The 14,648-nt window shown below is 34.8% G+C and overlaps 1 non-coding gene across 1 annotated transcript; it reads right to left on the reverse strand.

Moving 5' to 3' along the window:
* Positions 1-7,289: 7,289 nt before the first annotated feature.
* On the reverse strand, positions 7,290-7,371 carry Trnal-aag (transfer RNA leucine (anticodon AAG)). The gene has a single exon. It is a non-coding gene; the product is annotated as a tRNA-Leu (tRNA).
* Positions 7,372-14,648: the final 7,277 nt, after the last annotated feature.

Genomic DNA, 14,648 nt, shown 5'->3' on the forward strand with positions numbered 1-14,648 from the left:
AAACCTTTTATTATTTCGAGAAAGGTTTTAGACCTCTACAAACCCATACTCTTTACCCTCTTTCATTTTGCGACGTCGGCTGGCTTCCAGGAACTTGTGATTTTCATCAATGCCCGGGCCTACAGAATATACCGCCTCTTTTAAACCTTCCTCGTTCTTCTTGATGTGTTGTAACAGGCTTGGCCTTGGTCTTCAGCGGTCCTCATCAGGTTATGAAAAAAACTTCACAAACGGTTCAATTTGTTTTAATAATGGTGTGTGTTACAAGGACGCTGCCATTTATACATCACTTATACTGTCAGAAGTCAGTGTGGTGGGAGACATCATGTACTGTATAGATATAATTGCCTATAGACAAAATAGATCCAGAATGAATTCTAATATAATAGAATTCCTTATATAGACATGTCTGTAACAGCTACTTTACTCTGAACTGTGGTGATTGTATTTTTGTTGTATTAAACACTATGTAGTACTATGTACTATTGGCCTCTTAATGATAACAAATCAACCTCATTAATAATCACAGCGGTACTTATATTTTTCTCCTAGTTTCGTTGCAATGTAAACAAACTTTTCTGACAGGAATGTTTTTCGAGTTCTTTGTATACAATATGAGTTCTATCTATCAAGATTGTCTGACAGGAATGATTTTCGCGCTCCCTTTTATACCTTTCTCGCCAGATCATATGATCCCTCTGAACGAATCAAATCTCTTCTCGCATCCATTCTCACAAACAGCTCCTTTCCCTAGCACATCACCAATCCAGTATTTTATTAGCTACAATTATTGAAACGATGCCCTCTTTTCGTCCTTATCAGTATTTTGTACATTCAAAAGTTACCTTACAAATGAGGACAATTTAAGATATAATTTTCATTTAAATTACAAGTATGATCTATACTACGCGTCTCAGGAATAGCAGACAGTATGCGTAGTGTTACTGATAGAATAGGGTGATATGGTAAGACCAATATATAGTTCCGATGATAATTATCACAGTACATTGTTAAAACTTACTGTAAATGCTGTCTTTATTCCTATAGTACAATCACACTATACATAATGGACATGAAAATGCTTTATAATAATAGATTTACATGGCATTCAAATTGGCAACTCACTTCCGGTTTACAAGCAGCTTCACAGTCGCTGAATCTAAAAGCAATTAAACAAGTCCTTGATGGCGGTTGAGTCCCAAGGTAAGTTAAAATTATAATCATCCCGCGTCAGTATGTTACTGTTTAACTCCTTTATGGACGTATTTAGCATTGTTCCAGAGAATTCAATGGAAATTATTATGAGAATTTGGCACAGCACAACACAAGCTGTCGTAGTCGACACAATTATATGACCAACTTGTATGCCTATTACAGTATTACTTAATGCCTCGAAGTTTATCACTTGGCAGTGTAATGTGGGTGGGCAGATACTTTTGAGTCTGTTACTGATAACGTGATGCTACCAAGAGTGATACAAATTTATGATATTTCAACTTTATATCTGATTTGCCACTGTTATGATTTTTAACAAGAACGCAAAAAAAAAAAATTCTTTTCCGCGTGTTGGTTTGGTTTTTACAGCGCATGTGTTTATTGATATAACGGTAGACACGAAAAAGCAATTTAATACCATTAACTACCGTGTTTTGTACAGCATAATATGGTTGGAAGTATATTTTTTGTGTTATATAATACTGCGTGTAAGCTCATTTTATCATAAAAATCGAAATAACGTTTCGCGGTGTGTTCGCCACGTGTATCCGCATCAAATCGCTGCTACTATCTTCCTGTGACAAGTCCCGATTTTCTTACCGCTATTTGCGGTCCGGTTTCCTTAGATTTTTATTGTCGTTATTCACCCAAAACAAAAAATTAAAAAATAAACATGGTCTGAATTCATTGATCAATGATGAAACTATACGTAATTTTGAGCCATTTTCAAGTACACGAAATTCAAAACAAATTTACGCCTTTGATAACAAATAATCTGTATTGATAATCTCACATATTGTTTGCACGAGATATTAATTAATTCACTTGAAACGTCATCTTTATTCAAGAATCATTATTAATTGGTACTACATACACATTATTTTTAATGATTTACAGTTTAAATTCATTTTTATTGTTAAAGACAAAAAGAAATTATAACAATTTTGATGAGATAACTTATCAGTAGAAAAGGACAGTTGATGAAACATAATTAAAATGGTATTGGTATTCTCCATTTTGTTTTAATACAACAAACATTATTTTTTATTTGTATGTCGTTCTTGGTAGTCTTAAAGTTTTAAGATTGCTGTAATGTTATAGTGTAGGGCAATGGTCACCGATGCCTTCGTGTCCTACAATCAGAGTTTGTCTCGCTTTGACGGCACATCCACAGCTGAGTTAGCTGGAGACTGGGAATGAGTTACAGGCTCATCAGATGATGCAGAGTCACAACGGAAATGTTGGCTGATTGGGTGGTAATGACTGAAGGATTAATGTAGACTGAATGGTACAGGAAAAGACCTAGGTGACAATACCTTTCAGAGCCAATCAGGAGACTCGAAGTCAACCCCTCCCTCCCCATCAGGAAGAGAATCTACATATTCAATTCTTGTGTATAAATAATTAAAGAAAATAAGTGAGATTATCAAAAAAGAAAATTATCATTTTTAGTTAATTAATGTAGCATGTCATCAGCCATTATCAGGTTACTAGATGTTATAATTAGTGTTACAAATGATTACAAATATTTGGTTATGTCAGTAATTATTGATTACCGCCAAATTTGTTACAAGGAATGCAACATCTCTTTATTAGTTCATGACTTGTTTAGAGTCCTGGTTATTTGATTCTAAAATAAGTTAAGATTTAGTCACATGGTAATTGTTAGGGGAAGGATATATATCTCATCAGTATTTACATATTTTTCCTCTTTTTTGTAGTAGTAGTTTCCTGAATAAGTAATAAAAATTAAATTATGCTTTTATTCAAATAAACAGTTATAAAGTACTGATATGGAACATAATCTATAATTTGAAAATGTGAAGCACTTGTCATTGCATCACGGCACCCACTCTTGTCCAAAACTTAGTGAAATCCTTCCCTTTTTATGTATTATGCCCCTTGCAAACATTTTAATCATTTTGATTTCTAATGACGGTGATCTCTGCGGCCAATAGTGGAGGTACGTGCAGAGATATTGTTCTTAAGCTTTCAAAACCCTCACATGCTGGTTTTTCAACATATTTCATGCATGACGTTTGACTATTGCAGACTGCAGTTGCGATATGCTGGATTCCCTGTATTTAACTAGATACATTCAATAAAACAATTTTTGTGCGTTGTATATCAGTATTGTTTAGGATCTTTGAAAATTATTAAAATCTTTTAAAACATATCTTGTATATCGGTCTGTATAACAATGCTAAAAAATCCATAAGCACTTTTGCTGATTTCCGTGATGGATATAGAGCTTTGAAACTATGTCATCACCTTAAAATCCAAATTTATTCACAGAAAATACAAATTTTGAAGTTATGCATTACAACAAACAATTAGGAAAAATAAATATTTAAAGCGATATTCATATATAATTTTTTATTTCTTTTACTTTTATTGTATACAGATTTTGATTGTAACCATCAAGTAAAAACTCTGTTGCAGTCCTTAAGGGAGTTTGTACAAAAGGCAGATTGTTAGACTCGTAATAATAATCTCTCGTATATAGTCATATGATTTGAAAACCTCTTATTTTAAAAAAAATGTTGGAAGCAATTTATGGAATCAGTAGAAAAGAACTCTGTGTTGTCGTAGCGTAGGGGAAATAACTTCTAGATCGGGTTTCCGACTGTTCCGATAGCGAGCACCTGTTGAATGAATAGTGGGACATGCGCAGATAATTGAAGCAAGATGCCAGAAATTATTATAATAAAGTGAATTGTACAGCGACAATACTAGTGGAATCAATAATGTTTTCCCGGCAATATTGGCTTGTTTAGTTTTTGAGTGTATCATGCAACAAAATGTTTTTTTCATTTTGCCAAACTATGCCGTGAAGGACGATAACAAGACTTTTGCACGACCGCGTGGTTCGGAATGTATACATTGAGGAATGACTTAAAACCATTTCAAATCTTGTTGTAGAGAAAATAACAAGCCGCTACACGCAAGAAAATTACTTTAATATTCAAATTGTGACGTCATAACGCAAAATGTCAAAAATTGTATTTACGAGAAGTTTGGAGCCTTTTATCTAATTTGAGGTATCAATACTGCGGCGACCCGTCGACAAATGTTGTGCCCGTTGGTGAAAGTGTGGTACGATGCTGACCCTGGTTTGATACCCATGATCCTGTACCAAACAACTGAGGACCAGTCTACATCACAGTCTTAACGTAGAGCTCCACCAAAAGATCGACTGTGCCAAATTACTCTGGTGCATATGATGTATATTAAATCTTGAACGAATCTACATCCACGACTTTGTCAAATTTGTGGTGAAGTTTCCTATCAAATGAGAACGTTTAGGTGCAACACAATTGAGCAAAATGCTGTCATAAGCTGCGGTTCCGATAGAATAGACAATATGGTCTCGTCTGTGTTTGTGTCAATAGATACAGGTTCTTCCGGTGTATCTGTTGTGGTTGTGGCTATTGGACATGCCCATCATAAATATCCACAAGAATTAGAAATAGGAGACAACACATGCTTCTACATCAACCGATTGTGACATTTCAGTGTGATCGCACTATAAAGTGTTCGTTATTGGCAGCAGCATCTGTGGACACTGTTTTTGTATGACCCTGTCTGTTATGAGGATGTAACCCCTAAACAACAAAAATCCTTTCTAGAAAACCATATTGTACTGTAATATATAGATACATGTCTGTTTACATTTATTTTATATATCGTCATAAATTCAAGAACAGGTTAAAAACATCTTACATTTTACATGTACATGTCTCATATCATATAAAAAAAAGCAGAATTCACCATAATTTTATAAAAAAAATATCTGGTTTTTTTAAACAAAGGGTTTCGGTGTTTTTTTTACAAGTTTTCATTTTAAAACCTTGAGATATTGAGAATGCTGAAAAACATCATATTATTACAGTGGAAATTATAATTGAATAAAATGAGGAGATTCATATCCGTCAAAAATGAATATGTTTTAAAAGTTTTTATTATGATTTAGATTCGTTAGAATAGACCATACAACTTAATGGCAAGTAGCCGGTTCTAGAACAACCTCGAGTTATGCCCCTTCGTACGATTTTCACTTTTACCTAAGTGCATTCTTTCCTACACAACGTTCGGTGGGGAAACAATACTAGTTTGATATGATATACTCCACTAATTTTAGGTAGGAGCCACTTTGATTTTATTTTGATTTGATGACTGGATTGGTTTTTAAAGTAGCTTTACTGTGTTGAAGTCATAATCACTTAAATTTGGTTTAAGTGTTAAAGTTTGGTTTGAGTGTTAAAGTTTGGTTTGAGTAACATTACTGGCTGGGAGTTTGATTTTGATATTACTAGGCTGAAGTTTGGACTGAGAAACATTACCTGGTTGAAGTTGGATTTTAAAAGTATACTGTGTTGAAAATTGATTTTAAAAGTAGTACTTTCTTGATTATCGGTTTGAGAAATATTACTGGGTTGAAATTTGATTTCAAAAGTATTGTAGTACTTTCTTGAAAGTTTGTTTGCGAAACATTAAAATTGGTTTTATTTTAGATACATCTAGTCATAATAGCATTAACAGCATAATAGCAACAATATTATCGGGTTGTAGTTACATTTTTGAAATATTACTGTATTGAAATTTTGTTTTAATAAATGTTACCGGGTCGATGTTTGAATTTGATGATATGACTGTGTTGAAATTTGGTTTTAGTAACATTACTGGGTTGAGATTTGGTTTGAGAAACAATGTTGAGTCGAAGTTTGGTTTTTGTAACATGACTGGGTTGAGGTTTGGTTTGAAAAACGTTATTGGGTTAATAATTACATTGTTTAAGTAATTTAATCTCGCTGAAGTGTCAAAATGGAATATTTGAGGTAATCTATTTTACTTCTATTCTGCAGTTTTCGTATTGAGTTCTCGTAAATGATTTCTAAAACACCTTCTGTGATATCGGAAGTCGTAAGATAAATCCAATACTTATCATCTTCAAGTTCTCGGATCCTAGACTTGGAAATCATTTCCAGTCGCTTCACATTCGGTTACAAATTACCACATAGTAAAACTTTCAACCTTTACAAAGAGAAAATCAAATTATATATCTCCGCGTTACTAGCTGTATTTTATACTTTTTGATGGATAGTCCGTTTATCTATCTTTAAGTACGCTTGATACGAGTGTAGAAATGGTAATTGATTCTAAAATAACTCTTGAAATGTAGAACAGATAAAAGAAAACCGGGTACCTATTGTTTGCAAGCTAACAAATCATTCTCAAGCAGCTCGTGCGATCACCCATATTCTGTATAACTTCCTTAGAGTTTATATTCAAAGAGCTTTTTCAAAATAAACGATCTCGTTTAATAGCTAACAGATCCAAAATCGCAAACCGCCGTGTAAACATTGAAAAACATATGAATCTTCTATTTACTTTCAAAACTTTGTCAAGCGCTTGAGAAACACCGATTACGGACATGTGTTGACTCGAACAAGATTTGGGTGAAGATTCGTGCAATCTAAAAACGATTTGGTCCGAAGTAAACATATTTATTGTGATTGGGGTTAGCATAAATCCGGGCTTAGAAAAGGTTTTTTTAAAAGAGAGGCATGCGTACAATGTTTGTTTTATAGAGAATAACAAATTCTTAAGACGAAAATATATAGCATAGCTGGAGGTCTACGGACATGACATACAACAGTTGCTTTTTTTTTCTACAGTTGCGCCATAAAATCTATCTTTTAATTATTTGATATAACTCTGATATCGAAATTAAAATCACAAAAAAAAAAAAAAAAAAACGGAACAAAAAACAAGACAAAAGCAGAACTTGTAATTTCATTAAAACTGTTGTTACACATTAATGTTGATGAATTAATAACTGATACTTAACGCGTCAGAATTGTAACAAAATAAAGGACACCTTTTTTCCATGCTTGCTGGAATAACTTAAACTAAATACGTCGTCAGTTATTTCAATGTCAAATTCAATTTGTTCAGTAGAACATTTTAATGTGCATTTTAAAGTTCACAATGTGTTTGCAACAGGGTGTGAATATGCTGTGGTAATGGAAAAAATGTAACATTGTGAAAATGAGTATTACAAAATATTTTCTTGGCAGCGGTGGGATTCGAACCCACGCCTCCGAAGAGACTGGTGCCTTAAACCAGCGCCTTAGACCGCTCGGCCACGCTACCTTGATATCAATTGGCGTCTAACGCTAATGCAAGAACAATCCCACGTGCATCCAGAAACTTATGCACGTGCTTTGTGCTTCAGAGACACATATCATAAATCACATATTCTTTTGGAATTTCAGAAAAGAAACAAATGATATTGAACATGTACCCAACTGAATGTGTTCAGAGGAAAACTTCACATTCACGTGTAAAAAATGGCTGAAGCACGTGAAAAACGCGGAAGGCATTAGCATATATATATATATAATGTATGCATGTATGTATACACAATGTATATAACCACTAGCGTGTAATGAAGAAGTTTAAAAAAAACATCATACAGAGACATTCAATGCACACAATGTATGTACCAAATCAAAGGGTGACTAGAGGGTTTATACAAAAACATATTAAAAGAAGAAGAAAAAAATCTCACTCAATCATGCGACATGAAACATATTCTTCTTGTCGTTTTTCTTAATTGGTGTTTTGGAATTCTTCCTCTCAGAAGAAAATCGTGAATGAGAGAAGTTTGCTTACTACAAATTAGAAAAAATAGCCATTACAACGATGTATACATCTGTATTAAATGATGTTAAAATGATTTTTCTGTCCGTGATATATTAGTCATACACTGGAATATATAGGGACCATGTTAAAGTGAAAGAACAGGGTCTAGGTCAGATTTCAGCGCAGAGGAGTTAAGGACGTTTGAGTAGAAAAATGCAAGGTCAAGGTCATGCTTGTCGGTGAAAGGAAGCAGTACACAGTTTCTCGGTGTGGCAAAAGATGATATTTTTGTTCGTTAGATTACCCCATTATAAAGGCTTTAATTGAAATTAAAAAAATAAATCCTTGATAAAATTGGGCATGCCATGTTGAAGTGGACAATGTGGGGTTTCTTATTTTTCAGAATGATATCGTGGTGGAGATTACTAATTTGGGCAGTCTCGAATCTGTGTCTATACACCAAAAACTAGCTTTAAAGGAAGTGACATTTACACGTGGTCATGTTGCGAAGGCGTTCCGAGTTGGAATTAGATGAAATGAAAGAAGTTACCATGACAGTGTTGTTGATTGTAAGACAGGTGTTCGGAACTAAATTTCTTTTATAAAGTAGTAGTGTTAAGTAAGAATTAGCAATATTTTGTATTTTTAGCATCTTTTAAGTTAGTAACCATTGCAATCACATGTCAGATATCAGTGGAAATTTTACATTTGCACAATTTTTATCCCTCTATTATAAATTTAATTGTGATGTGAAAAAAATATATAGACATGTAAGTATGCATTTTTCATAACCAAACTGCTACACCTGTATATCTAAAAAAAATAACCGCTGATCTCATGAAAAATGCAAATTAACAGTTTCCTACCACCAAAGGGATGAGATAAAGGCCAAGGTGAGAGGTTATGTAGTAAGAAAAAATATTGGGTGGGTCTATATATTGAGGAATGAAAAGGAAGAAAAAATCGTGTGAATCAAATGGGTTGTCGGATGATACATATCTGTCCTAGTTTTATTATCATTATTATTTTATAATACTTTGAAAATAAAATTTAATTAGAGAATCGAGGGATTGTTTATACCGTTACCAGTATATCTACATTGTACAAAATCTTTAAAGTGATCCGAATATACGACGTATGATGGGCGACAGGGAATGTATACTGGCTAAACCAATGCAACGCCTGGACGTGATGAATGTCGATAAGACTCGTAAAACTAATTAAAACCAGAGGTGGTTCTCTCAAAGTGAAGATGGACAACTGACAGAAGGAATTTGATAGCGATGTGCTACATATAACGTGGATTTGTTCACCGAGTAAATAATTTCACTCATTTTGTTTATCTCGAGTATGTATCGCCCATACCCATGACGCCCCCCACGCATTTACATTGTTCGATCCTGAAGTTAAAATTCCGAAACAAAGGTATGTAATATCACAACACACATGTAGTAAATATTGCGACACATCAGTATACTGAAGAAACTTGAAATCAGTCTCAAAAAAAAAAAAAAAAAATCAAGAAAGAAATTTAGGAGAAAAGCGGTCGGAATTTTGTGTGAACAGACGTTGTGAAACAGACGATTCAACGAAAAGGACAAGGGGAGCTACCTGTTCCGGTAATAACAAATAAATTACAGAAACTATCCGTACGCAATCGATAAACTTCGGCACCGTCCGTAAAATTTATCGGAAAGTGCCGAAGGTTCCCGATCGCATCTTAATAATGCTGGCAGGAGGACAGGATAAGAGGATGTCGTATTTGTATGATCAAATATATGTTATATGTTTCGTCGGTCATGTGGTCTCAATTTACCCAATATGAACACTATTTGCGCCTCAATGAGCATTGTTAACACACGTGCTGTGACGTATGCGTAGTCTAAGAACGTGGAGAGGCTGCGACACCCGAAAACTTGTTTAGATCTAACGGAAGACGCATAAAATACAGCTTTATGTCGATTTATTAGCTCTGTAGTGAGTCTAATAAATGCATAACAGTGGACATCTAAACTGATCATACTGTAGTACAGTCCTGTGATCAGTTAGGACGGGTCGGACCGTGCTGGCCTCCAATTTACCCATGGTCAACATGTGCATGTCCGAAAAACGAGGAGGTCTAGTGTTATCATCTCAGTGTACACACATGTTGGAATCACAGATAGAATCTAAGTTTAGACTTTCATGTTGAAGAAATTTCAAAATAGACTTTTATGTTTGATAGACTTTCATGATAAACAGATTCTCAAAATAGATATGCATTTTCATTTATTATGTATAATAGATCTCCAAATAGATTTTCATGTTTAATCAATTAATAGACTTTCTTTCGTGTTTAATAGATTTATTCAATATCCTTCAGATTAATAGATTTATAGCTTTCTTGAATGTTTGATAGATTCATAGACTGTCTTTCGTGTTTAATAGATTCATAGACTTTCTTTCGTGTTTAATAGATTCATAGACTTTCTTTCGTGTTTAATAGATTCATAGACTTTCTTTCGTTAGCCTTATAGACTTTCTTTCGTGTTTAATAGGCTTATAGACTTTCTTTCGTGTTTAAAAAATTTGTAGACTTTCTTTCGTTTTTGATAGATTTACAGACTGTCTTTCGTGTTTTATAGGCTTATAGACTTTCTTTCGTGTTTAATAGATTCATATACTTTCTTTCGTGTTTAATAGATTAATAGACTTTCTTTCGTGTTTAATAGATTTCAAAATAGATGTTGACATTTAATAAAAAAATATTCATTTCACACCATGCATATCGCGAAAAGACATTTATATTGAAATCAATTTAGATTTGGATAATAAGATATATTCGACAATTACATGACTATTCGGTTGAAATCGCGCCCCTGTGACATCAATAAACAACAACTACTGACTATATTAACATATATTCCTACAAACGATATATATATAGGAATAAAAGAAAACTAAAAAATGGAAATCAATCGATTATAAACATAAAAAACGACAATCATAACCACCGCATATTGAAGAATGCACCTTAGTACACCCGTGTGAGTACATTTGCTGTATCTGACCTTTCTGTTGTAAGAGCTGACGGACCCCTGACAGGTTTGGGTTGTTTAGATGACACTGGACAACGACACCGTAATAGGGACGACGACATATCTACGACGTATACTGTGGTACAGCTTAGGGGGATGTTATAGACAACCACATAGATTTTCTTCACCAATTGCAACACGTGCTATTTTTGTGTTTTGGTTTTTTTCGTATCCGCTCTTTAGTTTTTCGTTATTTGTTTTCTCTCTTGGTGTTCCACGAGTCCCCCCGAACACCATCCTCAAATGACCCTGACAATTCCGAAGACATTAAAACCCAATACTCCAACAAATTTAAGGTTCTGTGTAATTACCTTTAGTCGGCATTGCGTTCTCAAACTTCTTGTAATTGAAATTGACTATCGCGGCCTTGGTCAAGGTATTTACACAGGTTTGGTTTGTGGTCAGTCACGGCATCCTGCTGACCATATCAGCTATTGGCCATCCTCTTTAGTTTAACGTTCAACGTTAAAACCGAGTCTACTTAATGGCAAAATCTTATGGCATTCATTTAAACACACAAGGAGATGACGATAAAACGGACTTAGGCGGGTTAAGATTTTTCTGCTGTATAAAATTAGAAAGAATAGTTCTATATATTTAACCTCTCTGTTAGAGATACGAGATGGGTAGGGATGGCACGCCTGTTGGATGGGTGGTCTGGCTTCAGGCTACACTTGATAATGTCGAAAATTTGTTTTACGAGGTCTCCTCTGTTGGAGAACACGTGTTTTCTCACGTGACCATATTAATAAAACATGTCACGGACATTTTACATGTACGTGCTGTACCGGAAGTTCCAGTACCTACAAAATATTACACTCTCAACTGCTCTTGTTATAGTTTCTTAGATGTTGATGATTAAATACAGAACTCACACAAAAACAATTTGAATATGTTGCTTAATTTTCTGAAATGGACCGAATTGCCTGATACTTAGAAGATATCCCTATCCCTCCGCGAAAACGAAAAGAAAAAAAAATGAAAGTTTGGGGAATCTTATCAGTGAAATATAGGTATCTGTTGTTTGTACTTATACATATATAAATAATAAATTTTCTACTTTGATGATAAAAAAATTCTAAATGAAGCTGATATTTTGACCAATCAGAACGGATCTATTTCTCCATATCTGATGAAAATCCGTATAGATTGATGACATTCGGCTGTGAATGTTTACAACACCGATTATAAGTCACATTGGTTCAATATATATATAGATAGTACACATCGTGAAACAATTAAACATCGAGTTATTTTATCACGTTCCCGAGATTTATTTGGAGTTTCACGTCATAGAACAACTATATTATACATCGCAAAATAACAGAGACAGATTTTACGGTGACTATATAAAACTTAATGTACCTGTTCAAACTGTTCTACAAATAAAAGTACCCGTATGACAACATATATACGGGCCAGTGGTATACTTTTATCAAAAGTACCCGGATATCTCCTCACATATCAAGCATTGTCGATTCAAAAGTAGAATGTTCGGAAAAAATCGTATTGACACCTCTGGTGTGAGACAAGTATGAGAGTAACATGTAGCTTATACCTCTAGTGTGAGACGAGTATGAGTGTGACATGTAGTATACACCTCTAGTGTGTGACGAGTATGAGAGTGACATTGTAGTTTACACCTCTAGTGTGTGACGAGTATGAGAGTGACATGTAGTTTACACCTCTAGTGTGTGACGAGTATGAGAGTGACAAGTAGTTTACACCTCTAGTGTGTGACGAGTATGAGAGTGACATGTAGTTTACACCTCTAGTGTGTGACGAGTATGAGAGTGACATGTAGTTTACACCTCTAGTGTGTGACGAGTATGAGAGTGACATGTAGTTTACACCTCTAGTGTGTGACGAGTATAAGAATTACATGTAGTTTACACCTCAAGTGTGTGACGAGTATGAGAGTGGCATATAGTTTATACCTCTAGTGTGTGACGAGTATGAGAGTGACATGTAGTTTATACCTCTAGTGTGTGACGAGTATGAGAGTGACATGTAGTTTACACCTCCAGTGTGTGACGAGTATGAGAGTGACAAGTAGTTTATACCTCTAGTGTGCGACGAGTATGAGAGTGACATGTAGTTTACACCTCTAGTGTGTGACGAGTATGAGAGTGACAAGTAGTTTACACCTCTAGTGTGTGACGAGTATGAGAGTGACATGTAGTTTACACCTCTAGTGTGTGACGAGTATGAGAGTGACATGTAGTTTACACCTCTAGTGTGCGACGAGTATGAGAGTGACATGTAGTTTATAATGAGAGTGACAAGTAGTTATACATCTAGTGTGTGACGAGTATGAGAGTGACATGTAGTTTACACCTCCAGTGTGTGACGAGTATGAGAGTGACATGTAGTTTACACCTCTAGTGTGTGACGAGTATGAGAGTGACATGTAGTTTACACCTCTAGTGTGTGACGAATATGGGATTGGCATGGTATTAATATATCTAATATCTGGTGAGTATCAGAGTGTCATGGTAATATCATAAAGTGGTGTAAAAAAAAAGAAATAATTTCGCTTCATTAATCGATGGTATTGAAGTCCATCATGAAACAAAGCATTCATTGTATCTATATACTGAATACAGTAGATGATGGTAGCTTAAGAAGTGTTGAATTCTCAACTGTCATGTAAAAGCTGGTTTCAATTGAAATGAATGTTCCTTATTGATAAAAACTATTGTGAAAACTAACACCGCATGTACAACTTGCTATGATAGAAAGAGAAAATAGTAGGCTATGGTAAAAATTCTGACCTGTGAACATTTCTACACACATTCAAACTCACAGCAAACCCAATTTGATGCTCGCAAAAACATCATGCCTTCCAAATTCGTCGTTTTGCCAAAATACCTGGACATCACACACAGCCGGGGTATTTTTGTTAAGACAATTTCGCATCCAGTGGCAGTCAAAAATGACGACTATATACATTTTGTTAACTGACAATCGGGTAGTGGAACAGTGGAGATTCTCTAAGACAACATCAGTAACTGGAGCAGCATATTGAGATAATCAAAGACTCATGCTCCTAAACCATGCTACGATGTTTGCCTCTCCTTAACTTCATCCGTATTAATTATGGTGCTTTCTTATCTGCAATCAGCGGACACTTCGAGCTGGTAAAATAAGCCACGCCCATTCTGCCACTCACAGCACGCGACCTTTGACAGACGTCTCGTGCATTTCTCTCATGAATATTCTGCACATTATTACCCGACCAATGAAAAATATTGTTTGTGGTGCAGTTTTGTGAAGATATATGATTCTAATAAAATCCAATAATTGATTCATCATTGGTGTGGTTTTTGAACGCCGATGATATATTCTACTGTATTTCAAGTACTACAGTTGGCGAAGATCAATGTGACATCTTAAATCTCTATGCGATAGAAGTTTGGGAGGGGGAGGTGTGATGGTGGGGATGTGTATATAATGATCCAGATGTAATAACTACAGCCGAATGGGAGACGGGCCATATCACAGGCACGGTTGAATGATTTCAGCTGTTGCATGGACCAAGGACACGTGTAGATTTGAGCGACACTGTCAGGGACACATAGTTTATCGTTACTAATTGGTATTTTGTATGTAGATGGTCGGATCATAAAAAAAATCGTCTTAAAAATTTCGATGGTCAACTTTTATGACCATTACACATACACTAAAAAAAAAAAAAAAAAACAGATT

The sequence above is a fragment of the Ylistrum balloti genome, unplaced genomic scaffold, assembly GCF_031769215.1.
Source record: "Ylistrum balloti isolate Yb309-2 unplaced genomic scaffold, AGI_CSIRO_Ybal_v1 Utg370008, whole genome shotgun sequence".
Lineage (NCBI taxonomy): Eukaryota > Metazoa > Mollusca > Bivalvia > Pectinida > Pectinidae > Ylistrum > Ylistrum balloti.